The 26,262-nt window shown below is 40.9% G+C and overlaps 1 protein-coding gene and 1 non-coding gene across 6 annotated transcripts in view; both read left to right on the forward strand.

Moving 5' to 3' along the window:
• Positions 1 to 26,262, forward strand: part of LOC109697753 (CXADR like cell adhesion molecule) — a 102,143-nt gene that overhangs the window by 46,704 nt on the left and 29,177 nt on the right. The gene's annotated exons all lie outside the window — the stretch shown is intronic.
• Positions 8,173 to 8,279, forward strand: LOC141420995 (U6 spliceosomal RNA). The gene has a single exon (XR_012445703.1). It is a non-coding gene; the product is annotated as a U6 spliceosomal RNA (small nuclear RNA).

A 26,262-nucleotide genomic window follows, 5' to 3' on the forward strand; every position in this document is an offset into this window, starting at 1 on the left:
ATTTTATTTTAACTTGTGGTACTGGGAATTGAACTCAGGGCCTCGTGCATGAGCTATCTCCCACAGCCAGATTTCCTTTTGTTAAATAAAAAGAACCTGTTTGTGGATTCGATCTATAACGTTTTAGAGTTTTAAATTAAAAAGGAGTTGGCAGGTGTATGTACTAGCTTGATAATTTGGAGAGGGAGGCAGGTGGGGCAGTTTGATAAATTTGCCTCACAGTCACACCATGCGGACTCTCGAGAGGGGAGGAGTTCTCTCCTAAGCTCAGAAATCATGAAGAGGGTTCCTTCTGCTGCCCAGCCTGCTTGGAAGCAGAGGTTGGGGGCCTTGGGGGCTTCTAGTCATTTTCCGTTATATACTGGGGAGGGGGGTGGAGATTGTCTTTCATTAAATCAAAAAACACAACTTGTTGCTCCTTCCGGGATACTGGCGATCTAGGGCTTAGAAGTCCTGACTTTGGGAACGCAAGGGACAAAAGTAAAGCGCGCCGGGTCCCTGAGTCTGGCCGCTGCTCCGGGAGCCTCCAGCACATGTGGTTTCCATCACCGAGGTGGCGCCTTCCGCCGCCCGCGCAGCCCCGGGGCGCCCGACCGACTTCCGTGCTAGAGAGGAGCAGGGCCCAGCTCGGGTGGCCGTCTTTGGGAGAGGTTTTCAGCTCAGCCTGCCCCTCTCTATAAAATTCCGGAAGTCACAGGGCAGCCCCAGGCGACAGGCTGCAGGCAGCAAGGCTGGAGCGTGCTCCCGGGACTGGGCTGCTCGGCATCTCTGGGGACAGCCCAACCCCGCGCCCTCTCGGCCAGCGCGGTCCAAAGCAAACGCCGAGCAGATGGCCCGCGCGAGGCTCTGGTGAAACTGTTTATTCTTACGAGATGGCCATCTCCCCTTTGGGACGTGGCCCGCCCGAGCCTTTTTTTCCTCTTTCACTCCGGGATCTCCCCCTTCCTCCTTCTGAGTTGGGCTTCTCTGAATGTGAACAAGGAAAAGAGAGCATCCCCGTGGCTGAAGGTCGCTGAACAGAAGGGTTTGAATGACTCAGGGAACAAGACGCTGAGGTTTACTTTATCCCGTTTGGAATGAAGACAAACGCCAGCCTAGACTGGCAGCCTGCTATATCTAAAAGCAAACAGTCTGTAAGTCAGGTTCCATTTATGGTAAGTTACTAGTTAAAATTATCCTGTGGGTCTACATTACAGAAGGTATTTCTTGAAAACAATAATCCAGGCTCCAGCCATTAAATGCTAGATGGAAATAGAGTCATTTTACTCCAAGCATCCAGGTACCTAGCCTGCACCCCTGGAACGTACACTTCATTCAGGATCTTGGTTTTTACTGCTCCCTCTGTGACATTAACTGTTGGTCTTTAGCCTTGGCCATAGGCCCATGTAGTGTATAGGCTTTATAAGCTAGGGTTACCATTTTTAGAAATAATTTACTTCTGAGAACATCTGCACAAACACTGCAAAGATGTCTGACCATTTTCTCAGGCATTTTGTTGTTCTCCAGGTGAAAACAAAATTTCCTATGTTCAGAAATAGTGAATTTGTTTATTACTGCCCTTGGACTCACTGCAGTTGGTCTCTATGAAGCAGACCCCGCCCTGTGAAGCATTTGACACACCACTGATGTACAAACTTGAACATGAACCATCCCGCTAAAAACCCCACTGTTTTTCCTTGGCTTATGCACCAAGAATGATCTAATCCCTTCAGTATGTTATTGCTAAAGAAAAAAAAAATTGCTCATAGCAGTTGTTAAAGGTGGTAAAGAAGACTTTGTTCAGGGAATGTGGGTGAGGAAAAAAAAAATCTTCCTTCTATTCTTCCAGGTACTTAGCTGGGGCTCTGTAATAAGAGACAAATTAGCAAGATAAAAGCATATAAATTTATTTTATGTAAGTATATGTGATATAACAGCTTTGGTGGGGAAATGAAGACTCAAAAGAAGCAGTTAAGTCTACAGCCATACCACCCTGAATGCACCCTATCTCGTCTGATCTCAGAAGCTAAGCAGGCTCAGGCCTGATTAGTACTTGGATGGGAAGAAACGGTTAGACCTGGGAGTTTCACAGTAGGTTTGATGGGGAATGGAAAGTCACAGGAAAAGTATAAAAAACTGGGGGATGCATAGTGTGGCCTGTTAGTTGAGACTCCTCTCAGTATTCTTCAGTCTTCAGAAATGAGGATGCTCCTTTCCTCTGGATATAGGGAAGGCCCTTCTCACATGACTTGCTTCAGGGAAGATTAGAGAGTACCTGTTGTTTCTCAAATTTTTTTCAGCTTAAAATTTTCAATATACCAAGATGTCATCTTTTGGGGCAGTGTGTCCTGACCCTCATCAGTGGCTATTACAATGATGTTTTGTGGTAGAAGAGAGAAATCCAGCTCAACTCCAAATACAAAAAAGAAAAAGTAGGTGTGGTAGCTCAACCTATAATTCCAGCTACTCAAGAGGTAGAGATAGGGAGGATCACGACTGGAAGCCAGCCAGGGAGAAAAGGTAGAAAGACTCCATCTCAACTAACAAAGCCAGGCATGGTGGTACACAGCTGTGATCCAGCTACTTGACAGTTGTAAGTAGGAGGATTGAAGTCTGAGGTCAGCCTGAAGCAAAAGCATGAGGTAGTATCATAAAAATAACTAAAGCACAAAAGGGTCTGGGGGTGTGGCTCCGGTGGTAGAGCACCTGCCTAGCAAGTGCAAGGCCCTGAGCTTAAACCCCAGTACTGCCAAAAAACAAAACAAAAAAACCCTAGGGATTTATAGCCATAGAGCAGGGTGGAGGGATGAGGGATGGAGGAGTGGAAACAATAAAGCCGAGGTAATTCTTTGCTAAATTGACCACGGTGATAAGATATTGAGGGTGGTCAGGCCAAGAGCAGTGGGTTTTCACTGAACTGACTCTGAAGGAGTCTTGCTAAACCTGGAGTAAGCAGGCCAAGACAGAGCCCAAGACTGAGCCTAAACAAAAGGAGGGCTCAGAAGAGCCTGACCAGTCAGTAAGCAGTGAGTCTTTGTCACTGTACAGACTTTTCCTGATCTGTCCCTTTTTTACTTTCTAGCCTCATTTCTAGTCTTTAGATCCCGATTCTATACTGAAGTCACTGGAAATTCCTTATCTTTCCTTGAACACATTTCTAGGTCATCCTAACAACTCTCAGATTCTGTAGTGGGCAATTATGATGTCAGGGCTCAGAGAAACAGGAAACATTGGGGAAACTATTATTTAGGAAATAGTCATCTCCATGTGGACCCTCTAAATAGCTTTCCCTATTTGACAACTCCCCCAAATAACCATTTCTTTGCTGAGTCCCTTAATAGGGCTGCTGCCTACTCACCAGCAGTATGCCCTGCTGTGGGTCAGAATTAGCCCGAAGGGAGATAGAAATCATCTTTCTGCAGGATGCTCAAAAACAGAGCTTTTTGTGCTAACAGAGGTTCTGCCTTCAGCATTTGGATTCAGTTCTGCTCCTTCCCTAGAGGGTTCTTACACGTGCCCTTCCCCAGGATTATTACTTTTCTTTCCACTCCTTACTAGAATAGCTAATAGAGATATGGATGGTCCCCAACTTAAAGTGGTTTGACTTGGGGTTTTTCAATTTTACAATGGTGCAAAAGTAACATGCCCTAAGTAGAAATCTTACTATGAATTTTGATCTTTTTTTTTTTTTTTTTGCAGTACTGAGGCTTGAATTTAGGGCTTTCACCTTGAGCCAGTCCACAAGCCCAATTTTTTGTGAGTGGATTTTTCGAGATAGGGTCTCAAACTATTTGCCCGGGCTGACTTTGAACTGCCACCTTCCTCATCGCTGCCTTCTGAATAGCTAGGATTACAGGCGTGAGCCACTGGCACCTGGCTGGATTTTGATCTTTTTCCAGGCTAGAGATATGAAGTAAGATACTCTCTCATGATGCTAGGCTGGGACAGGAAGCTTCAGCTTCCAGTCAGCCATGCGATCGTGAGCAGAAACAACCAATGGTCTACAGTGTACTATGTTGCTAAGATATCATGTTGGTAGGTTAGGGCAGTTAATACATTTGAGATTTATGATATTTCAACTCAGAGGATGGGTTTATCGGGACATAACCCCACCATAAGTCAAGAAAGCATCTGTTTCATACTAGTGTGTGCTCTGTGCTTTAAGACAATGTTACTATACTTAAGCCTTACAAGAGCCATGAAGAAAGGTACTGTTTGCTCATTTGGCACTTGATAGAACTAGACTGAGGTTAAGGACAACATAGTGTAGTTAGGATTCCAGTCAGACCCAAGACAGCTCAAGCAACCACTGTCTTTTTTGTTTTTCTTTTTCTTTCTTTCTTTCCTTCCTTCCTCCCCTCCTCCCTCCTTCTCTCCCTCCCTCCTTCCCTTCCCTGCTTCTCTGTGTTCCTCTGTTTCCCTCTCTCTCAGGTGGCACTCAACCACTGAGCCACATCCCTACCTGCTTTTGCTTTAGTTATTCTTCAGATAGGATCTCACTTTTGCCAAGGGCCAAACTGGAACTGCAATCTGTCCAGTCTGCCTCCTGAGTAGCTGCGATTGCAGGCATGTTACCACTGTACCCTGTTCTTGTTCGAAATCCCTTTTGTGTTTGGCAGTACTGGCGTTTGAACTCAAGGCCTACACCTTGAGCCACTCTACCAGCCCTTTTCTGTGAAGGGTTTTTCAAGATAGGGTCTCTCGAACTATTTGCCCAGGCTGGTTTCAAACCTCGATCCTCCTGATCTCTGCCTCCTGAGTAGCTAGGATTATAGGCATGAGCCACCGGCGCCTGTCTCCGAATCTTAAATACATAAAATTAAACTAAGAGGAGTTAAAAATTCCCTGCAAGACTCAAAATATTCTTTTCCATATTTTTCTCAACATCTGTGGCTGTTAGGAAATACTTCTTAATGGAACTGATGGGAAAGTGAAAATGCTATACAACTTTATAGTTGAGGAAGGATAAAACAAGATTTAAAACTAGTAGGCCAAACTGGTGGGGTGGGGAGAGGAAAACGATCATCTAAATTCTATTTGGAATAGTCTATGTTAACTTGAAATCCATTTGGGGAAGAAAAACAAAGATCTTACCACACTGCTTATGTTGTATGTGAAAGTTGCATACCCAGGTACCATGATGGTGTTTAGAAGCAACTTTCAATGGGGTTTTAGGTTGGTGAATCATTTTCTGACTCCTGACCTTCTTTTTTCCTACTCATTTTCAACAACTCAACCCTCATCCCAGAATTTTCACTCTATATGCCCCTCCCTGTGCAGGACACAGGAAAGGTGCAACTTGCAGTGGTGCCTGCTGGGGAATGTGGGCTTCTTTCCACCCAGTGAGGGCATCACTTAGGTGACATAAACTTGTGTGACAGGAAAGGGGGATGAGATTTTTCTTCTTCCAGACTTGCTCAGATATCTGCTCAATACCATTTTTCTTAATTCACACTGCTTGAATAGTAAAGAATTTTTTTCCTTCTTTATTTTGCCAATCCCCTGCCCAAACAGCAGAGAAGAGCTCCTGAGCCTTCAAAGTCTCACTTTCCAGCACCTTTCAGGGAGGTGCAAGAGACCCTGGTGACTGGGTGAGGATGGTGGATACTGATCTTTGTCCACAAAAGGATAATGGTTATCCAAAGGCCTCCTGAGGCACTTATGTCCCCTGGACTCCCCTGTACAGAGTCTCAAATTTCCGAGAGATAAGTAGCATGGAGTGAATAGCATACAGCACTTGCCAGACCCAACACTAATTTCTTTCACCTTCTTTTCCCTTCAATATTTTTAGTCTTTCTTGCATCTACATTCCTATGAAGGGACCAAGGGACAGCTACACCCAATCTTGCTTAATATGCTCTTTTCTTAGTGTGGGCAGCCTTCTCTGTGGCTTAGTGGTTTTGAATGCTAAACAGAGAAGAATACAAAATTCAGTCTTTGGTTCTGTAAGTTATATTTATTTCTCTAGTATTTCAGGCCTGCAGTTTCCAAGGAGGGGAAAAAATGTGTGTTGGTGAACAGGAAGGGGTAGATAGATTAGATGGGAAAGGAACATTTTCTGAAAACAAACAAAACAGTGTTTTGAGAGTCAAAAAGACTGGGCTCTTTGCTCTTTACTTGCATCAATGTGCCTAGATCCTCAGCTTCCTGATTTATAAGGTAAAGTGATCAGATGACAAGTAGCACTGAACAACACTTAAGAGATGCAGACTCCAAAATGGACAGCTGGAATAAAAGCTTTTCTATTTTATTTTATAAATGTAGGGAATTACAATTATTGATATTTAAATGTTAAATCAATCAAAAATTCTGAGGATAAGGTCCACTTGGTCCAATGCATTATTCTTTGTGCTTGTTGCTTTATTTGATTTTGCCAAGAGATGATTGAATCTGAGTTCATGAGAGACGATGGGCTGTGATTTTCTTTTGTATGTGTTGGATATCTTTCACTGGTTTTAGGGATGAGAGTTATACTGATGAAATACTATTTTCTGAGTTTGTGTAGAATTGCTCCTTAAAAGTTGGGCTCTGGTGTTTAAATGTGAGACTGCCTGCTCCTGTTAGTTCTCCCTCCCCGTACATGATAAGTCTTATTTGCCAATATGGAAAAGAAGTAATTATCTCCAGAGGTGAAACAGTCTACAGATACAGTTCGAAAAATGTTTGAGAGCAGGAGGTATAGCTTGGTGGTAGAGTGACTGTCTGTTGTCTAGCATGTACAAGGCCTTGGGGTCAATCCCCAACACACAAAAAAAAGTCAAAGTATTTACAGGTGGAATTATATATTCTTGTATTTTTCCTTCATACCATTTATCACATTTATACACCTAGTTATTTATCATATTTAATGTAATTAAATATCTGTAATAAAGTATTTTTCCCTTATCTATTGTGTCTTCTTTACTATGAGTTTCATGAGGGAAGAGACTAGTCCTGTTTTCCTTGCTATTATCTTCATAAACCTGCCTTAAAAATAGAGAGCTGAGCCAGGTGCTGGTGGCTCATGCCTGTAATGCTAGTTACTTGGGAGGCAGAGATCAGGAGAACTGCAGTTCGAAGTCAGTTCAGGCAAATAGTGGAGAGACCCTATCTTGAAATATTCCACACAAAACAGGACTAGAGGAGTGGCTCAGTGGTAGAGCAACTGCCTAGCAAGTGTGAGGCCCTGAGTTCAAACCCCAGTACCAAAAAAAAAAAAAAAAAACAGAAAGCTGGGAAATATTAAATTAATGCATGGAAAAAGAATTCTTTCAGATGAGCTTTCCAGAGAATTTGAATGTCACTCTAAAAACATTCATCAGTTTAGCTTACATTCATTGAGGGCCTATTTGGTGACAAGCACTATATAAATAAAAAGGCACATATGAAAACTGTCGTGGCCTTGGGAATTTAATGTCCAGTGGGAGAAAAGATGAGAAAATATATCGATCCAACAAAATGTAAGAACTATTATAGAAGAGGCAGGTGTGGTGGTACACACCTGTAATCCCAACACTGGGGAGGCTGATGCAAAAGGATCTCATATTGGAAGTTAGCCTAGGCTACAAACAAATAAGAAGAAGAAGAAGAAGAATTATAAAGTGTCTGTAGAGTATTATGGGAAATGGATAAAAGAAAAATCTTGCTGTTCTTATAAAACCATATAATCAGACTGACACCTTGGAAGGCGGAAAAGCTTTTCCAAGTCAGGAAGGTGAAGTAATAGCATGAGCACCATGTGGAGTTTGGGCAAGGCTGTCTTTATCATACCCCTTCAGCGCATCACCTAGTGAGAGCTCAGAGTATGATTAGTAATTGGTGTGCTTTGGGTATGGTTACTCCCACTGAAGAGAGAGTAGGAAGCAAGGAGAATGAGTGGTGAGCAATGTAGCCCAGAACCAGGTCTTGAAGGACATGACTGTCTGGGAAGTCTCCACTTGATCCTCTAGGCAGGGGCAAGGCTGCTAGAGTTTGTTAAGTAGGGCACCACTCTGCAGACTTCTCCACCAGAGTGCCCCTAAAGGCAGAGCAGTGTGCAGTGCACCCTGGAGACATAGCCCCAAACAATCTGCCACAAACATGGCATTTCTTTAAAGTCTTGTTTAGTTTAAAAAGACTTATGAATTTGGTATTCTACGGTCTCTATATTTTCATAGAGGGAATTGTTTTTGATTACTTAACATTCAGTAAAATGACATTCTAAAATTGATTACAGTGCTCGCTTCAGCAGCACATCTACTAAAATTGGAATGATACAGAGAAGATTAGCATGGCCCCTGTGCAAGGATGACCCACAAATTCGTGAAGCTTCCATATAAAAATAAATAAATAAAATTGATTACATAATTATTCTATAAATTAGACCTGTCACACTGCCCATGACCTCCAGTGATATGAACATACCTTCTTAGGGGTCTCATTATATAGCCCAGACTGGTCTGGAACTCATGATTTTCTTGCCTCTGCCTGGGATTACAGACATACACCACCATGCCAAGCTTTGAGCACAACTTTTGAGAAGAACAAAATAAAGAGTATCCATTTTGTTCATTACTAGTACCTTTGTTTGTTCTTAGTACCTTGAATAGTTCCTAACACAGCAGATTCTCAGTAAGTGTTTGTTAAATGAATGAATGATGGATATGAGTTGATATGATCGGCAAGGCATGGTGGTACATGCCTGTAATTCTAGTACTTGGGAGGCTGAGGCAGAAAGATCTTGAGTTTGAGACTAGCCTGGGTCATGTAGTGAGTTCCAGGCTAACCTGGTACATAGTAAGACCCTGATATGACCAGATATTCGAAAAAGTGATAGAATAGATGAGTGTTAGATTATTACAGATATACTGATGGCTGTTCCATTATTACAAAAATAAAGATTACTGTAAAGGCAAAACCCATGGACTTGAAGTGTGACTCAGTGATAGAGCACCTGCTTTGCAAGGGTGAATTATTGAGTTCAAAAACCCAGTCCCACCAAAAAAAAGAAAAGGTGTTGCAGCAGTGAGGGGGAAAAATAGATCTTTACGGCCTCTGGTTTAATCTCAAGGAATGGTGAATAAGTCAGCTGAAAAATTGTAGGCAAAAGCAAAGACTTATTGTTAAACTAAAAATAACCAGAAGGAAAAAAAAAAAAGATAGCTGTTCTTAGAGGGCCAGCTCCCATAGTGTTCATCTAGAAGGTTCCCTCTTCTAAATTTCCCCTCAGATGGATCACTCATTCCTCCTTGCTTCTTTTCTCTTTCCCTTATAATCCAATCTTGGCTGATCAATTCATTGCCAACCAAACAGCCAGAACTCTTCCTGCCTCTTGCTTTGCAGTTTCCCTTTACCCATTCTGCCTTCTGAAATGCCATAATCCTTTGCATTGGAACTCTTGTTTCCTTTACTGATTTTCACCATTCACTGATTGGCATGTTCTTGGGACTCTTGTAGCTTTAAAAGTAGTGCTAATTTTGTGCTGTCTTACAGTATTCATTAATTTTGTCATATGCCGTACAGCTCTGTTGGATGCTCCATGAGAGCAGGAAGAAATCATGTTAACTCCACTCTTGTGCCTTCCACGGAGTCTGTGTAAAATGCTGGAGCATAGGACTTGTCAAGTTGCTCATCCACTGGTTGATACGGAGCTAGAGGCTAAGGAAATCTGCCTGAGATTCCCTTGCACCTCCCCACAAGGCTCACTACCAATTTCTCATGCACAGAGTATCAGATTCTGCAGATTTCATGTCCCAGAAAGGTCACAGCTGGAGGCAAATGTAGTATGCCCAGAAAAGCTGATTCCAGGACTAAAAAACATAGTGGCTTTAAAGACCACAGAGAAAATGAAAGATTTAAATAAATATTTTTCCTAGGGAGGCCTCAGTCTGTAGAAGGGTTTCCAAGTTGCAAACACAGCAGAAGAGTTGAGAGGGGAGAAAGAGCTGTGCAGGGCAGAACAGAGGTTTGTTGATTGATATTCAGGATGGCTTCATCCTGAGGATTTCTGTACTTCTGTAGTGTGTTCTGAAAATTTTGATTCATTTTCCCCGATGAACCCAAATAGCTTAAATACAATGTGTCTGCTGAATAGAAAGAAAGAAGGAAGGAAGGAAGGAAAGAGGTGAAGAAGGGAAGGAAGAATAGGAAAAGAAGAGAACAAAATAAGAAAAAAGAAAAAAAAATTTAATTCCCACACACTTTCTCCTCTTTGGGTTTCTTAGATGAAAATTGGCAAAGTTCATAGGCTGGGTGTGTGGCTCAGTGGAAGAGCACTTGCCTAGCATTTGTAAGACTCTGGATGTGATCTCCAGCACCACAGAATTAAAAAAAAAAAAAAGAAAGAAAAAGATAAAAGAAATGGATGTGATCTCCAGCACCACAGAATTAAAAAAAAAAGAAAGAAAAAGATAAAAGAAATGGATGTAATCTCCAGCACCACAGAATTGAAAAAAAAAAAAAGAAAGAAAAAGATAAAAGAAAAAAGTGAGCCAATGTCCATATCCTAGCTACTCAGGAAGCAGAGATCACGAGGATTGAGGTTCAAACCAGCCCGAGCAAACAGTTTGAGAGACCCTATCTCAAAAAAAAAAAAAAAAAAATCACAAAAAAAGGGCTGGTGGCATGACTCAAAGTGTAGGCTCTGAGTTCAAACCCTAGTACCACAAAAGAAAAGAAAAGGAAAAATCCTGGCACTGTAGTCCCATCTACTCAGAAGACTAAGGCAGGAGATCACTGGATCCCAGGAATTTGAGGGCAGCCTGGGCATCATAGTGAGAACCTGTCTTGAAACAGATAAATAAGCAAAGCTGCTGGTAGTTTCCTCATTCCGGATGACCCTTGTCTTCATGTTTCTCAGTACCTTCCTCTCAGGCGAGGTTCTGTGGAGAAAGGAGAGCCTCTCACGCTGAGCAGAGGGTGTTGCAACAGAAATGCTTCCCAGCAGGACATGAGTATCCAGTATCCAACAGGAGCTTCTGAGTACAAGTATAAGCCATTCGGTGTTCAAAGGACTGTCCTCTCTGACACAGAGTTGAACAGCACTATCACAAGCAGTATGGTGTAGACATATCTATGCAGGACAGAATCCTGCAAAGATAGCTGTGTTGCATACAGGAAATGGGAGGATTTAAAGCCATGGATATTAGGAAAGTTTTAGTTGTTCACAAAAATGGAGGAGATGTCTACACTATCTAAGATGATACCTGCCCTCCCCCCAACCACTTACTGATATTTTTGGTAATATGGTGATGGAACATGCATTTTTTTGTTTCCTCCCCAACTCCTAGTAAAATGAAAGGAAAGGAATGAGATGGATGTTAATCCAAAAGGAAAGAAAAAGGTGGTGGGGGAGGGAATAAAATTAAAAGAGAGATGTCAACACGTTTGACTGGTGAGAGCAGATGGAGGAAAGGTAACTGATGTGCCAAAAAACAGTGGCAGAAACTGCAGTGCTAACCAGGTGCTGGTGGCTCCCGTCTGTAACCCTAGCTACTCAGGAGGCAGAGATAAGATGGATCATGGTTCAAAGCCAGCCTGGGCAAAAGTTCACGAGACCCTATCTCAAAAATACCTTTCACAAAAAAGGGCTGGTGGAGTGGCTTAAGGTGTAATCCCTGAGTTCAAACCCCAGCACCACAAAAAAAAGAAAGAAACTGCAGTGTTTATGAGAGCCAAGCCAGGTCATTAAAGGGCTTGAAGCCTGGAAGCTACATAGGAACAGCAAAAGATGGACCTGAGGCATGGGGCTTAAGGTTGGGATATTTAGTGAAAATCTGTTTTAAGAAAGGTAGTTCTCCTCCTGAATTCTCCCCTGAGGGGTCCAAGCTCCATTGTTATTTATAGGAGAAGAGAAGTTTAGGAAAACAGACTCAGAGACATCAGGCACAGCAAACAGCAGGACCTTCCCCACCCAGCTCAGAGAAATTTGCAGCCACTGCCTACCTCCCTCTTGTGCCCAGGTGATTTAAAAATCTCTGGAGAAATGCAACAGCCTCAGAGAAGGGGGGGGAAAAACCCAAAAAAACTGATGCTTGGAAATCCCACTTGGAAAGGTCTACGGAGAAGCCCTTTTCCCTTACAGAATCATGCAAGGAGTCCAATGATTACTATCCTGGAGAGTCTTGTTCTTAAAGAACAAGATGGTATGTAAGAGGAACATCTGCTCAGCATTTACTGAGCACTTATTATGTATCGGACATGCATTAAAACTGACTTAATTCTCATAATATAATTTAATCCTTATTTAATGCCCACCAGTTGGATACAGTTAGTCTCCATTTTAATAGATGAGAAAACAAAGACATAAGGAGGTTAATCATTTGCCAAAGATTATACAACTAGAAAGGAATACATCTGATATTTTAACAACTACCTTAAAATGCCTCCTAAGAAATCATTCCTTGAGAAAACACTTAGAACAATTCAATGGAACAACGTGCTGGTGGAGTGGCTCAAATGGTAGAGCATCTGCCTAGCAAGTGTAAGGTCCTGGGTTCATACCCCAGTGCCTCAGAAAAAGAAAAAAAAAAAGTTATCAATGGAACAACGTGAGAGAAAAGATAAGAAATTAGAGAATCAATCCAGGAGGTTCAACATCTGAAAAGTGCACAAAGAAGAGAAAGTGAGAGGAATCATTTTTAAATAATATAATAACATTTCTTTCTTCTTTTTTTTCTTTTTTTGGTGGTACTGGGGTTTGAACTCAGGGCCTCATGCTTGATAGACAGGCTCCCTACCATTTGAGCCACATCCCCAGTCAAATATAGTAACATTTCTTTTTGTGGTACTAGGGTTTGAACTCAGGGCCTACACCTTGAGCCACTCCACCAGCCCCTTTTTGTGATGGGTTTTTTTGAGATAGGGTCTCTCTAGCTATTTGCCTGGGCTGGTTTCAAACCACTATCCTCCTGATCTCTGCCCCCTGAGTAGCTAGGATTACAGGTGTGAGCCACCAGTGCCCAGTATTAGTAACATTTCTTGATACTAAATGAAATAAGTCTGCAAATTAAATGGCTTCACGATAAATTAAAAAAAAAATAGAAGACCAACACCAAAATTCATGATAGTAAAATTGTGGAACTCCAGACATGAAGAAAGTATCTAAAACCTGCTGGGGTGTAGCTCAGTGATAGAGTACTTGCCTAGCTAATGTGTAAAGCCCTGGATTTGATCCCTAGCACTGGGGTGTGTGTGTGGGGGGAATCTCTCACATAAAAGATTGGAATTACAAATGGCATCAGACTTCTCAATAAGAACTCTGGAAGCTAGCTGTCAATTTGTTAGTCAGACTTTTTATTGTAGTGACAAAATACCTGATACAAATGACTTAAAAGGGAAAACATGTGTTTGAGCTCATGGTTTCATAGCTTTCAGTCCATAGTCCTAAGCTTTGTTGATTATGGACCTATGGTGATGCAGAACATCATGAATATGTGTCAGAGGCTACTTACCTTGTGGGCGGCAGGAAGGAGAGAGAGAGAATGCTGATGCTAACTGCCTTTCTTTTTCCCTTTTTATTCCATCCAACCTCCAGCCTACGGGATGGTGCCACCCACATTCATTACAGATCTTCCCCCTCACTTAATCCTCTCTAGAAATGCCCTCTCAGACACACCCAGAGATGTGATTTACTAATCTCTTAGGCACTTCTCAATCCAATCAAGTTGACAACAAGATTAACTATCAATGGAGCCATGCTTTCTGAAATTTGAGTGGAAATCATATACAACTTATATCTAGGCAAACCATGAATCCAGTGTAAGACATAGAATGCACATGAACTTGAAGCATGAGTTACCTGTAGGAAGGGAACTGAGGGGAAAGTGTGAAAGAGAGATTTATTTTTCATTGTAAAACTTTTTGTTCTGTTGAATTTTCACAGCATGCTTGTATTATTTTTAAAAAATTTAGGCAATACTGGGGTTTGAACTCAGAGCCTTGTACTTGCTAGGGAGACTCTGTCACTTGAGCATACCCCTAGCCCCTCAAAAAAATTAAACCTTTTTTAAAGGATGCTAATAGGAAGCTGATGGAGTGGCTCAAGTAGCAGAACACCTGCCTAGCAAGTGTGAGGCCCTGAGTTCAAACCCCAGTACCACCAAATGAATGAATGAATAAATAAATAAATAGTGCTAATAATTAAGTAGATTGAGTAACTACTCATCTTGGATAATAAAGCACTTGGGAGATTTCTTGTTCTCATTACTCTTGCAACCATAATGAAGTACAGTTGGTCTGCAGGAAGGAGGTCAGCCAGAACTGGCTTATTGCTCTGATGAAAAGGTAAAGATTTAAAAAAAAAAAAAAGGTAAAGATCATCTGGATGACAATCCCCTGGCAAGACAAACCTTAGGCTCACAGTTAGAGTATTTGAATAAATACATGAATAAATGAAGGAACAATTGAGCATGAAGCAGCCATTTGACTCATTTGGGTGTGGGTAGGTGACAGGAAGAAAATAAAGTTAAGAGAAATTACATGGCATCATAACTCCTCCTTTGCTGAGACCTGACATTTTCTGCAGAGACATACTGCAGTGTTGGGTCTATTCTTGCCATCTTTGTGTGACAACCTGAAGTCTGGTTTAGTCCATTTATCTGCATGCCATCATGAAGTAGTATACAGATCAAGGTTCTGGGTTTTGTTGTTGTTTTTGTTTGTTGCTTTTGCACTACTGGGGTTTGAACTCAGGCCCTCATGCTTATTAGGCAGGCACTCTACCACTTGAGCCACTCTGCCAGCTCTTTTTTGTTTAGGTGTTTTGAGAAAGGATCTCCCTTTTTTCAGGGGGAGAGGCAGGATGGCCTCAAACCGCAATCCTCCTGATCTCTGCCTCCCCAGTAGCTAGGATTACAGATATGAAGGACTGGTGCACAGCCAAAGTCCAGATTGTAATTGCCATTATCTGTCCCCGGAAGAAAAGGAGCTCTGAGGGCTGGTGGAGTGGCTCAAGTGTAGAGTGCCTGCCTAGCAAGCGTGAAGCCCTGGGTTCAAACCCCAGCACCACATAAATAAATTAATTAATTAAAAAAAAAAAAGAAAAGAAAAGGAGCTCTGAGATTTTTCTTTGTGAAGTTATGAGCTAAATCTGATTATAGTTCTCATATGCTTGATATAAGAAGCATATTAAAGCTTCTTAAGTCTTTAAGATCTGATCCGTTAATTATTTTTAAGTAATTTAAAAATAGTCTGGGTTAAATGAATGATATAATACATCTGGTCAACTTACCATGAACACATTTGTAAGAATATATTCCATATCATTCCCCCAAATGATCATGGAATATTAGCGTTAGCTAACACTACCACATTCCTTAATGTTGACTACAAACGTCATATGGACAATGACTACCCTTTATATTCCACCTAATATATCTCTGAAGGTAATTTGGGATATTTTCCCTCTCAGATCAGGATGACATTGCTCATATAAAAATTTCTCCATGCCAGAAAGTGTGATAACAGAGTAATAGGTACCTCATTATAGTTTACATCATTTGTAGAGCACATGTCCTATGTTACAATGTCAGAGTTGAAATTTTGTCTCTAACAGTTATTAGCTCTGAGATCTTAGCCAATTATTTAGCATCTCTGAGTCTTAGGTTTTGCTCTATAAAATGGGGCAAAACCCTGCTTCATAGGGTTGTTCTGATAAATAAAATTATATGCGAGCATGTATCTTAACATAAATTGGCATACAGTAAGCACTCAATAAATGCTAAATATTATTAATATTATAGAGCAGCTTATAATTTTCAGAGCATTACCAGATAAACTAACATCAAACTGTGGTTCTCACTTACTCTGCACAACAAAACTCAAAATATGTATGGGAAAGGATTGTGAAATCTGAAAAGTGCTAGGCAAACACAAAAGGGGTCATATCAAGCATATTACTGCCATAAAACAGAAAGAAAAAATCATGTCATAATTTATCCTTAAGGAATGTTGTGGTTACCAAAAACTAGTGAATTGTTAAAACTTTTTTTTTTCCTAGTGCTGGGATCAAACCCAGGGTCTTGCACATTGTTAAATCATTTTTAGCCAGAACAGGTACAGACCTGTAACAGCAGCAATAGGCTGAGGCAGGAGGATTGAAAGTTCCAGGTCACCGTGGGCTACCTAGTTAGACCCTGGGGGTTTTTCAGTTTATTTTTTTTTATTATCATATTATTGTTGTGCTGGGAGTACATTGTGACATTTACAAAAGGTTTTACAATATATCATAGTTGAATTGAATTTATCCCTTCCCCCCAGTCCTGTAATAGAGACCCTGTCTCTAAAACAAAAACAAACAAAAAACAATGACAATGATTTCCATTGCAAATGAGGAGGCAGAGGGGAAGTATGTGTATAATTTTCAAAGCTATTATAAAGTATGTGACAGGCTACCTCTAAGATTGTACCCAGTGATTTCTACCTCCTGCTATTCCTCTCTCTAGAGTGTGAGATGGGATTAATTGAATTGCTCATAACAGAGTATGGCAGCAGTGATGAGATGCCTCCTCTGAGCTTTCACCTTGTGTACTTTTTTCCCTGGAGAAAGCTGGCTGCCATGGGGTGAGGCAGCCCTGTGTATAGATAGGTCCGTGTGACAAAGGGTTGAGACCCACCAACAATGAGTCACTTAGAAGTGGCTATTTCCCCACCTCCACTGAGCCTTCAGATGACACTACAGCCCCAGCTAATGGTTTCATTATACCTCATGAGATTCTGAGCCAGAGCCACCTAGCTAACCTATCCAGTTCCTGACCCACAGAAACTGTGAGATAATGCATGTTTATAGTTTTGAGCTTCGCATTTTGGGCCAACTTGTTATGCAGTAATAGATAATACAAAATATAATATGCATACAGAAGTTGCACAACCATAACTGCATAGCTTAATGAATTTCACAAAATGAATGTATTCAGCTAACAAGCACCGCAAAGTCAAGAAGTAGAGCATAGCTGGGTGCTGGTGGTTCACACCTGTAATCCTACTTCTCAGGAAGCAGAGATCAGGAGGATCTCTATCTGGGCAAATAGTTTGAGAGATCCTATCTTGAAAAAACCCATCACAAAAATGGGAGGGGGGTGGTGGAGTGGCTCAAGGTGGAGACCCTGAGTTCAAACCCCAGTATCACACATACACAAAAAAAGGTAGAGCATAACCAGCAACTTAGAGTCCTCCCATGCACTGCTACTCACTACCCTATCCTTCAAGAGAGACCCTACCTAGACTTTAACACCACGGATTAGTTTTCTCCTGTTTCTGTACCTTATATAAACAGAATCATACAGAAAATACTCTTTTGTGTCTATCTTCTATCAGCATTATATTCATCATATGTAGTGTTTGAAAAGCATGCTCTAAAGTGCCATTGTTTAATCACAACATTTAATCTATTACAAATCATAGCAAAGTGTATGTTGCACATATATAACATATGTATCTATGCCTAAAAGATGGTATATGACCAAGAATAGAAAAGGAGACAATGAAAAGTTTTGAGGGCACACTAGAGCATTGCCATTTTTGTTCACTCTGTATACTGGGGAGGTAGTACAATACTTGTCAAGGGTATAGATCTCAGAATTTAAAAAGCTCTATATGAATTGTGACTCTACTTATCGTGTGATCCTGGGCAAATTAACCTCATTTCAGAGTATGTGTAATGAAGATTATTGGAAAGATGAAAAATAGAAAAGAATATAAATCAGATAGCAATGCTTTGCCTATAATAAGCACTCATCTGGTATGGTCACACATGCCTGCAGTCCTGGCATTGGAGCCTGAGGAAGGAGGGTTATGAGTTTGAAGCCACCCTGGACTACACAGAGAGACCTTGCCTCAAAAAAATGTTAGCTATTATTTAAAAATGTAGATATATAGGATGGCAAATTTGTATTGTCATTTTTATCATGTCAGAGGTGATTTTCCATGAGTAGAAAAATGCAGCTCCCTTCATTCTTTCTGTTCCATGCCTCTTCTGTCCCTCCCTAGAAAGAGGGAACTTCTCTTTGTTTTTAGCTCTTATAGGACAGTAGAGGGGGAAGATGAAGACTGAATTGAGGCTTTCACATATCAGTGCATTTCAATTATCAACATAATCTCAATTCTTCATTGTCATGGATCCCTAATAATTGACTATTGTCCTCTCAGTAGCAAGTCTGCCTATTTTTAATTTTCCTCTTCTATTCAAATCTCCACCAAAGGTAATAAGATTTAGACTTAGAAAGTGCCTTAGCATTCGGAATGAGACAGATTAAAAATAGGTATGTCAACGAAATAGGCTAGGGTTTGTCTAGTTCTCTGAGAGTCTCCACAACAAAGGCACACATTCTATGTGATCTGTGGACTGGCTCAGGCATGCATGTAGAGGTCTTTGGACAGAGATATGAATATGCATATTCCTACACATGACATGCATTGAACATGTATGAGCATACACTGCTCATACATTCCAAGGGCTGCTGTATTTCTGAATGGCCAGGTCTTTGTGAACCAGGTCAGTTTCTTTTCCCTGACAATTATTACTACAGAACTCAGGATAAGACCTTGTACCCAAGTAGTCAACCCCCAGCTTGTAGAACAGTGGCAAAGCTACATGGTGAGTATGTGATATTACTGACTTTCCTCCTTCCCACCACCAGACTTTGAGAACATGTCAGGATACAAGGGTCTATGGTGATGTGCCAATCTTTCTGTACTCAGGTCAGCTTGGCAGCTGGTCTGCTAAGCAGTCATGCTGCCATTTACAATCTGTGGTATGTCAGTATCTTTCATTTAGAGATGCTAAATTTCCAGCCTATTCTTCAGAGCCCAGAGTAAATACTGCCTTTTCTGTGAAGCCATCCTGATCACCTCATGATCTTCCTCCTCTGAATTCCTAGAGCACTTCCCTACTCTCACACAATAGTGATCATACACTACTTTGATCTGGTTTGGGTGGGTGCCTGCTTTGTTTCTTTGTTAGAATGTGGTCTCTTCATAGATGAAAGACAATTTCATTCACCTCTGTATCCCTGGCATTACTTAATATAGTAACAGGAGTGCCACTTGTATTTATTGAATAAATGTGTACTTCTGGTCACTCCCCTCTGGTTGCCAACTATATTGTGCATGAACCTAGAATCAGAATCATTGAGGAAAAAAGATAATTAGTTTAAGGAAATGTGAAAATCAGTATCCCTGAATATCTTATGATACATGGTGATAAAAAATTGGATACTAACAGAATTGTCAAGATCTTGGAATAGATTTCAGATTCTCAATGATAATAAGTAAATGTGAAAAATGTGATATATTTCAACAAACTAGGTTTTTGTGGTTTCTTTGAGACAGGGTCTTGCCATCTTCCTGCCTCAGTCTCTGAAGTGCTCAGATTGTAGACGTGCGCCACCACACCCAGCCTAGCAGACTAGTTTTACTAAGAGATTGGCCTGAAGCCAAGATGATGACCTAGATGGCCTTCTGAGGGCCTGCCCAGTTTGAGAGTCTAAATTATACACAACACCAGAGCACCAACAGGATTTTGTGACTCAGGATAAATTACTAGCCTAGAACAAAGACTAAGCTTCAAGATTGAAAGAATCTTGAGAATTCTTTTACTGACTCCTTAGCCTCTTAACCATCTAGGACATTTTTGTCCCTTCCCTCTTTGCCTGTTATTTTTAGATGCCCAGAGATTATATTTCGCAGCATCTGAGTAGTTTTGTTTTTTTTTCCATGATAAATTCTGAAATTAAAATAAGTTTTTTGGTCTTAGGTACATAAATCAAACACCTTTTTTAGTTGTGTAAAGGTAAAATAGTGACTTTAAGTTGTTAACAGTTATTAAAATAGTGTATGTTTCTATTTTCTGGATAAAGTTCCTGTCAAAGACTTGACATTTTCTAAGGTTTACATTTTTCCCACAGGTTCTTGAAAATTAAGTGCATATAGAGGGAAATTTAGCATATAACATCAATGACAACAAAGTGTGTATCAAGCTTAAATCCAGGATAGTCTATAATTATTTGTCAATTATAAACCTTGTTATGAAAAATAAATTGAGGAATTTGCTAATCCTAAATAAATTCTGCCCCCTACTGGATTCAAACATCTACAGCTAACAAAGAAATACAGCTGCTATGGGTCACTTCCTTTCAGTTATTTCCAAGAGCCCTACAACAATCTTTTTTTTTTTTATTGTTTATTCATTTATTCATATGTGCATACATTATTTGGGCCATCTCTCCCCCCTGCCCCCCGCCCCCCCACTCCCCTTGACAATCTTTAAAAGTCATGCAAACAGCAAAACAAAACTAGACCCTGTGTATTAATTGTGTAAGAGCTCGCTGGTAGTGACAAAATAGTTGACAGTCGATAGTATACATTTTGTATCTCATATTCTGCTATGAAATCACATTCAACTAGGGCAGTACCTTGAATATATTAAGAACTCAGTAAATGTTTGAGTATTTAGTTCAACATCCACACTTAAGGATTCCTTTTCACAGTCCTTGGCATATCCCTACATAAATGATTACAGTACTATTCAGTGAATTTATTTATTTAATGCCACTCATTCTCCTGAGTCCTGTGTTAGGGGACCTCCTAACACGCCAGGTATATCTTCATCCTTGCTACAAAACTCAGTCCAAAGTATCAGAGGAAGCAGAAAACCCTTATTACTTGTTTTGTAGCCTTTTAAATGTTGAAAGGCAGCTACCTCACTGCCTTTTAATCTTTCATCCCCCTACTTATTCATCTATAATGGTGTCAACCATCACATTCTTCATGCGATGCATCTTTCAAACCTCATCATTTCCAGGTCACAATCTTCTGAATGACAATGTTTTTGTCAATTTCCCTCCCGGTTTTTAGCATTTAGAACTGAATGCAGATGCTCTAGGTGTGCTAGTTTGGCTCACATAAAGTACAATGAGGCCATTACTTCCCATATTTGGAACATCAGACCTCTATGAATGCAGCCCCAGGCTCAATAAGCTTTGCAGCAACCACATCAACTGGTGGGCAGCAAAATTCTTAGAGTCTTCCGTGTCTCCCAGGTCAATCCCCCTCTGTGTGTCTATGTATTTTAATCTTTGTCTCTATTAATTTTTCTCCTTGCATTTGGCTCAAGACCTTATCTAGTAAGATAATTGTATATCTCAAAGGTGTCCAACCAGATAGCTGTGCTTTCTGACTTTGTGCATCTACATTTAATAAAAATGGTCTGAGCTGGGCGCTGGTGGCTCATGCCTGCAATCGTAGCTACTCAGGAGGCAGAGAACAGGAGGATTGCAGTTTGAAGCCAGCCCAGGTAAATAGTTCCCAAGACTCTATCTCAAAAAACAAAACAAATAAAACCCTTCACAAAAAAAAGCTGGTAGAATGGCTCAAGGTGTAGGACCTGAGTTCAAATCCCAGTACCGCAAAAAAGAAAAGTAGGGTCTGTTTCCCACCTGACAATTTCATTGTAAAGCCAATGACCTTTGGTATGAGAAAGAAAACAGAATAAAAATTGAAGGTGAGCTATGTCTCTGTAGTGCTTTTCATTAGCCATGAGGCCTCAGCTTTCCCTTCTCTAAACAGAATTTATAACTTTAGCTCACTGTGTAGCCATGGCCCTCCGTTGAGATAATGCATTCAAATGAGTTAATTGTTAAATTAATGTAAGGTATCATTAAACACCAGCTTTCCAAGGATTTGAGAGAGGAAAGGAGGCTATTACCATAGTTATATTCCCAGCACCACACATTCCTGCTAAGTGAAGAACCCAGTGTAATTTTTTAGTGTGGATAAATGCATGCAAAACACATATTGAGACAGTTTGTCAGAGGAGAAAGGAGGTGAGTTGATCATGTTTAATTACCCTGTATTTAATCTGAAAATTTAGGGCTAGGTGTATAGCTAAGTCATAGAGCCCTTGTCTAGCATATACATGTTGATTCTCAACAGCACAAAACAACAACAACAAAATAGAATGAAAACTTGTCCCACTAACTTTTGTCAGTATTGGGCTCACCATTTTCCCTCCTCTTCTCCCCTCTCCTTTCTACTCCCACTCTCCTTTTCCTATCCCTCCTCATCTTCTTCTTCCCTTCCCATTCCCTTCCTTTCTCTCCCCTTCTCTTTTTCCCTCTCTCCTCTTTCTTTTTTTCCTCCTCTTCTTCCTTTAAAGTCAATCCACGGACTGAAAAGAAGGGAGGAAGCTCAGCATCTGACCACCATAACCGAAGCTCACATGTGCACATGGGCCTTGGGCTGCCACCTTGGGCCTTGTACACACCAGCAACAAATACCGCTTTGGGGGAAAACTAACCAACACACCATACTGATTCCTAGATGTCTAAAATTCCACTGATAAGTTGAAAACTTCATCTCTTAGATTTAGGCTTTGTCTAAATACCAAATATGTTTGCATTTGAGAAAACATGCAAATATATCGGAATTTACTAGCTCACAGCAAACAGGAGTTTTCTCAAGAGAGGGGTCTCATAAAGGGGTCTCTCCGCTGAGAGATTCTGGGGTTTGGCTGGGTATGGAGGTAGAAAGCAAAATATGCTACAGAGATGGGGAACCTAATTTATGGTGAGGCTGACAGGAGAGGCCAGATGTTACCATTGCTTCAGCCGTTCTTTTCACCTGGAAGGCTTTTCCTTTCCTCAGCTCTCTGCAGCAAAAAAATATCTTCCCAGAACTACCTCTCTCCCACTCACTCACTGGTGTCTTCCTTAATCACTTTTATCAGAAGTGATCTTCCATACAGTATTATTAATTTTCTTAGGCATGCTAATGATATTGTGATTGTGGGAAAGAATATCCTTAGTATTAGGAAATGTTTGCCAAACCACTGTAGGTATGGTGCCATGCAGCCTGATATATGTGTGTGTGTGTGTATATATATATATATATATATATATATATATATAGCCAAATACTAACAATTGTCAAGCAAAATAACTTCCAAACTAAAATCTTGGTTTACCTCCATGATGTGTTTTTGGGTTTTCTTTTCTTTTAAAATGTAGCATGTATAATTATTAATAATAATTGATATTTGTTTTGTATATACTATATATCATGTGCCCCTGCTAGATTCTTTGCACGTAGCATATACAATAATCAGTATGACAGCCTTTCAGAGTTGATGCTTTTATTCTAGCTTTGCAGAGAAGAAAAGGTTCAGAATGGTCAGAGAATGAGGTGGTCTTGCAGTCACTGCTTAAATCCAGGTCTATCTGGCTCCAAAGTTCATGCTCTTTCTGTTGCATCATGTTGTTTCTTGAACTTCATACAGGGTTCCAGAAATAGTGTGGACCTCTCTTACACATGCTTATACACACACACACACACACACACACACACACACACAGACCCCTACAGAATATTATGTAAATATGGATATCAGGAGACCTTTGTGTGGTCCCTTCTCTCTAAGGCTTAGCTCTTGGCCTATCTAATGAGAGAGGCTGATTAGAAAACGTCCAAAATCTCTTTCATTTTCCTGACTAGTGTGATTCCCTTGAGACTTGCTCAAGTACTCTGTAAAGCAAACAGAGGACAATTCTTCCCACATAACTGAGTGAATGGCTGACTAGGCCAGGTTCATTGAGAGCTATCATCTGGAGGAAGAAGGAGCTTCCACATTTCAGATGTCAGTAGAGGGCGCTCTGCTGTACATTACAGTGTGCATGGCTCCCACACCTGGCATTGAATAGTGACCTTCTGTGGCTCTAATTCTGTGACTTGTGAGCTGCTGGTCTACACAGCGTGGTAAAAAATTCAAATCTAAAACATGAACCCATCTATTTTCTGACCTCTGTACCCAGCACTGTGGCTTCAGTATATGTTGGGTGCCTGTGCTGATGGTGGCAATACTGAAGAAGTCTTCCTTTGGGGGAGAGTAAGTAGGACAATTAGGAGAAAGCTGTGCCCCATAGGCATTCAGTGTTTCAGAAGTAGAATTCTCTATTAGAGAAGTAAAATAGTTTTGTTTTTGTTTTTGGTGGGACTGGGGTATGAAGTCAGGACTTGTGAACTCAGGGCCTCATGTTTGCAAAGCAGGCACTTTACCACTTGAACCACACCTCTGGTCCATTTTGCTCTGGTTATTTCTGGAGATGGAGTCTCATGAACAATTAGCCAGGGTTGGCTTCCACCGGAGATCCTTCAGGTCTTAGCCTTTCAAGAAGCCACTGGCACCCAGCTAAAATAGCTTTTAAAAAAAAATGCAGCATCCAATAACCAGCAACTTGAGCAGGAAGCAGATGTGTCAGTCATGGATGCCATGGTGACAGCTCCCAAGGATCAAAGAACATGCTTCACTGGAAGCCAGCATGGATTAAAGCTGACAGGCAGGGCTGCTCTCAGCTGGTACTCACCAGTACATCCCATGAATTGGATCTGTAGTTGTCTATTCTGATTTATTGGTGTCTATATCATACCGATTGTTAAGTTCTTTGAGTGTCAAACCTCCTGGTGACCTTGTTCAGATGCCTATTGCTTGATGCCAGGCCTCCTCTCTCAACTTGGATCTCCACAGTGAGGTAAGGAAAGAAGAGGAAGGGGGGCATTCTGAAATCACTAATGATTCCCTTCCAAGGAGACTAGAATAAAGCAGAAATGACTACTTTGCTCAGCTTACGTTTTTCCATTATCAGCTTGCAAACTAATTTAAACTCACTGTAGTCAATTAAAGGGAGCTCCATTTTAGCAGGGCGCCAGTGGCTCACGCTAGGTATAATCCTAGCTACTCAGGAGGCAGAGATCAGGAGAATCAAGGTTCGAAGCCAGCCTGGACAAATAGGTTCCGAGGCCCTATCTTGAAAAAACCCTTCCCAAAAGAAGGGCTGGCGGAGTGGCTCAAGGTGTAGACCCTGAGTTCAAGCTCCAGTACCATAAACAAAAAAAAACAAAAGAGCACTACATATTTTTTTAAATCCATAATTGCTATAATGTAAATCATTGCATCTTGTGTCTAAATGTCAAATGTGCCCCAAAGCCTCTAAAGCCATCAGTCGTTTGCTTGCAGAGGTCATGTTCTGTGATATTAGAGGGTGGGAAAGAGAATCTCAATGGTGGTGTGTTGTCACAGTGGGGTCTCACAAGAAGGCAAAAAGGAAATTTAATTTGTACTTTTTAGAGATCAAGAAAAGCTGTCAAACAAACCCGTGACAGATGAGAGGCTGAACAATATGGTTTTTTTAACATGGGTTAAAATCAGGAGACCTTGATTTGATTTCAACAGGAAAAACAACAAAAGAAGAGTAAAAACCAAGCCAAACACACAAGGAAAGAAAAGGAGCAAAAAAGAAATGAAAAGAATAGAAGAAAATAACAGAGAAAAGAGGGGAAAAGAAATGGACTGATGTTTATAGATTTAACAGAGTTTGTCAGAGGGACTTAAATTTTTTTCTAATAAATGAATTGATCAAGATGGCTGGAATAAATTTTTTAAAGTTTTAAAACTAAATATTTTTAGTCTAAAAAAAGTTATTTCTGGACTGGAGTTGTGGCTCAAGTGGTGGAGCACCTGCTTTCCAAGCACAAAACCCGAGTTCAAACCTCAGTCCCACCAAAAAACAAATGAGATGGTAAAAAAAGTTATTTCTAGCTGGGTGCCAGTGGCCCTGAGTTCAAACCCCAGTACCAAAAAGTTATTTCTGCCTTATCTCTGAGGGAGGTCTTGAATGATCAAGAGAATCTTTAATAAGATGTGTTAGAAGTAAAACCTTAAACTAATCTTATCTGAATGTAAAGAAGTTATCTGGGAAAAAGCCCCTTCTAGCACAGAAGACCAAGGGAGGAAGCTAACATTTTGCAGGGAGACTTCTATGTACCATCACTGTGCTAAGGGCTTCAACCTCAGCATCTTGTTAATTCTCATTTTGCAAATGAGAACACTAAGACTTGAAGGGAGTAATTCCCTCAAGCATCTCACTGAGTGCCTGAGTTGCATGCAAAAGCCATTTAGGGAAAGCCTGTGGCTTCCATGGGGGATTTTGCATGTATACCAGGAGGCACTTCTTGTGTGTCCTTAGCACAACCGCCTTCCAACACCTCTCCCCAACAGATGTTAACAAAATCCCAGGTGCTCAGGGGGACTGTCCCCCTACTTGCAGTTCTGCCTCTCACTAGCTTTGGGAATTGGCATTTCAGTTCTCTGGACTGTGATTTCCTGGTAAATTAAATTGATGATCTCTAAGGTCTTTTTAAAAGAAGATGAATCCTTCAGTCCCGGGAATCTTAGGTCAGCCTCAGAGGACTGCCCTTCCCTCCCATCCACCAGATGGCAGATACATACTGAGCATTTCTCATGAACACTGCCAAGCATTGGAGTTAAGCACAGAGCTA

The sequence above is a fragment of the Castor canadensis genome, chromosome 2, assembly GCF_047511655.1.
Source record: "Castor canadensis chromosome 2, mCasCan1.hap1v2, whole genome shotgun sequence".
In the NCBI taxonomy this organism is placed as follows: Eukaryota; Metazoa; Chordata; class Mammalia; order Rodentia; family Castoridae; genus Castor; species Castor canadensis.